The following is a 2973-nucleotide window of genomic DNA, read 5'->3' on the forward strand; positions in this document are numbered from 1 at the left end:
TAGTCGGTTTGTATTGGATTGTAATCTATTTTTATTCGTTTGTAGAGATTCAGTTTTTTGTTTAAATCAAAATTTTTTTTGGGGGGAGGGGCTGGGGAAACGGCCAAATTTTGAATTTTGAATTTTTTTTTTACCATTCATTTCTAGCCGGTTTGTTATGGTTTGTAATCTAATTTTTTTCGTTTGTAGAGATTTAGTTTTTTTTTAAGTCAAAATTTTGGTGGGGGCTGGGGAAATGCCCAAAAAATCTAAAAAAAATACATAAGCACAGTTTATTTTTATAGTCATTTTAACTTCAAATTTGGACGAAATTACATTTCAAAAAACCTAGAACTATTTTAGTTATTTTGTTGTGATTGTATAATATTATTCATGGGTACCTACTTGAAACTTCTAAAGTATACTATTATATATCTATGATAGTATCACGGTTTGTTGTTGGTGTATAACACATTAAACCTAAGTACCTTATGAATATTGTGATATGATTAATTTGGAATTTATTATAGGTACCTATTATAGGTCAATTTTCTTTTAAATACCATAGATATAACTATATAAGTAGGTATATAATATGTTTTATACCTAGACTGACATACCGTCTCCGCTCAGAATCTTTTTTCTTATACAATTATATTATATCATTGAATTCAAATTTAATACCATCCATTATACAGTGACCCAATTGTAACCTACTGTACACAGAGTGACATCCACTTACTCACCTTTTTTTTTTTTTTTACTATTTCCTTCAATGAGAAAAATTATAAAACTTATTTATACTTACGGTCAGTCATGTCTGTAAAAACAAATAATACATATTTGACAATAACTTAGTTCGTTTCTAGTAGACCTATCATTGTTTATGAGCTTATTTTTTTTACATATTATTATTATGTTTTATTATTTTACTTTGAAAATTTAGCTGGTGTTCCAATATATTATTTTGGGATCGTGCTTAGTTTTTAATTTTTATAATAGTTGTTGGTTGTCCAATCATCAGTATTTTCTTTGGTTTTAAAATTAATACCCTTACAATTTTTTGTGCTTTACATTTGAGGTTATCTAATTTTTGGTTTATGGAATTCACCTTAATTTTTATTATTATATAGAAACATTTTAAATAACAGCAATTGAATATTTTGAAAGTGACATTTTCTATAACAACTTCTTATGCTTTAATTAAAACTACGAACAATATGTACTGTAATATTCCCGATCTCCAATGTTAATTTTTATCTACAAATGGACATTGAAGATAAATAATCAACAAAATAATTAATATTATTATAATTTAATATTGACATTTCACACAGAATAAAACAATATATTTTAATAAAACAATATATAATGTAGTGACCCTTGCACTATCGCTTATAATTTGAATTCCACGACGTTTATTGTTGAATAGGTTTTTCAAATGAGAGGTGGCAGAGTGACAAGTGACACAGTAATAATTATAAGTAATTTATTATGTTTTAAAGTATAATGTTTCAAGTTAAATCTATATAAATTTGAGGACAGAGCGATAAGCATCTGCCCGAGAAATTAGTTTGTTAACACTAGTTAAAAGTACTGGGGATGGACTTAGGCTGGAGGCGATGTGGAGGGCATGCTCCACGACCAACTAAGTCCTACAAGCGTGTAAGGTAGACTAATTAAAATTTGGTTATGGACAGGGACTCGTATATATACAAAGTCTTTCCTAGCTAATAGATACACGTTATAGACTAGGAGGATGGATCAAAGGAGTACCGACGCAGGTGTTGTTGTTGTCATCCCATCATTGAGTTTTTCTTAGCAATAAAAACTGATTATTGGCAATGTGCATTTAGTAAATGTCACACATCTCGATTCTCAGAATTGACGAAAGTAGAAACAACAAGTGCGGCGGCTAAATGTTGTCGATAGCTTAAACGCAAATTTTTTGTGTAATAAAATATATTATTATATCATACAATACATATTTTCAAGGCTGGGCAAGTTAACTATTTTTTTTAACTCGTTAAGTTAAGTTAATTTGGAAAAATGTAAGTTAAGTTTAAAGTTAAAAGTTACTTTCCTTTTTTATTTAACTTGTTAAAGTTACAAGTTAGTTGGAAAAAATAAGTAACTTAACTTAGTTAAAAATAATTTACTTTTTTTTTTTCATATAAAACTTATAATTACACCATTTACACCTCATGTTAAAGTTCTACAAATAACATAATATTATAATGTAGGTCTTTATATCTTAAAAAAATGTATTTTGTTGTAAGTACTTATATATTATGAAATCCAACAAGATAATTAGATTATTTGTATATTTTATTTTTTTACCTAAAAGTTTTCCAAAGTGATGGTAAAACTTTTAAATTTTACTTTGTTATTACTTATTACCAACTATGAACTAAATATTAATAATCAAATTAATTATAAAAGTATATAATTTAACGTGATTATAAAATGAAATGACGAGTTAAGTTATAAGTTACTTTAAAAAAAAAGTAATTCGTTAAGATAGAAGTTACTTCTTAAAAAAAGAGTAACTCGTTAAGTACCTAACTTAGTTAAAAGTAACTTAACTTTTTAACTTAACTTTAACTTTTTAACTCGTTAATGCCCAGCCTTGCATATTTTAGGTACGCATCTACATATGTGATATACTATATATGTAATATATTTATTATAATATAGTAAAACGGTCGGACGGTTTACTACAATAGTTATACGTACCATTGTCTTCTAAAATAAATTATAATACTAATTAATATGTTATAACTAGGTATATAAAACTTAATTCATTATATTGAATAGAACGCCATTTAAAAAAAAAAATGAACAATTAGGTAATTGCTTTTTTGATGGGTAGTAGTTAGAAAAAACCAATTACCATGGACCTTTGTCCTTTCACCCTTATTGCTCAAAGTTAAATAACTCTATTTAAAACTAATTGTAACTAATTTACAGTAGAAGAGGGGTTCTCATTTAAAA

The 2973-nt window shown here is 26.5% G+C and overlaps 1 gene across 1 annotated transcript; it reads left to right on the forward strand.

The window, feature by feature from the left end:
* Positions 1-1966: 1966 nt before the first annotated feature.
* Positions 1967-2253, forward strand: LOC100164747 (RabX4-like; the record flags this gene model as incomplete). Its single annotated transcript, NM_001162170.1, is given in 1 exon segment — positions 1967-2253. The product of NM_001162170.1 is annotated as a RabX4-like (mRNA).
* Between the last annotated feature and the right edge of the window lie 720 nt (positions 2254-2973).

The sequence above is a fragment of the Acyrthosiphon pisum genome, chromosome A2 (assembly GCF_005508785.2).
Source record: "Acyrthosiphon pisum isolate AL4f chromosome A2, pea_aphid_22Mar2018_4r6ur, whole genome shotgun sequence".
Taxonomy (NCBI): domain Eukaryota; kingdom Metazoa; phylum Arthropoda; class Insecta; order Hemiptera; family Aphididae; genus Acyrthosiphon; species Acyrthosiphon pisum.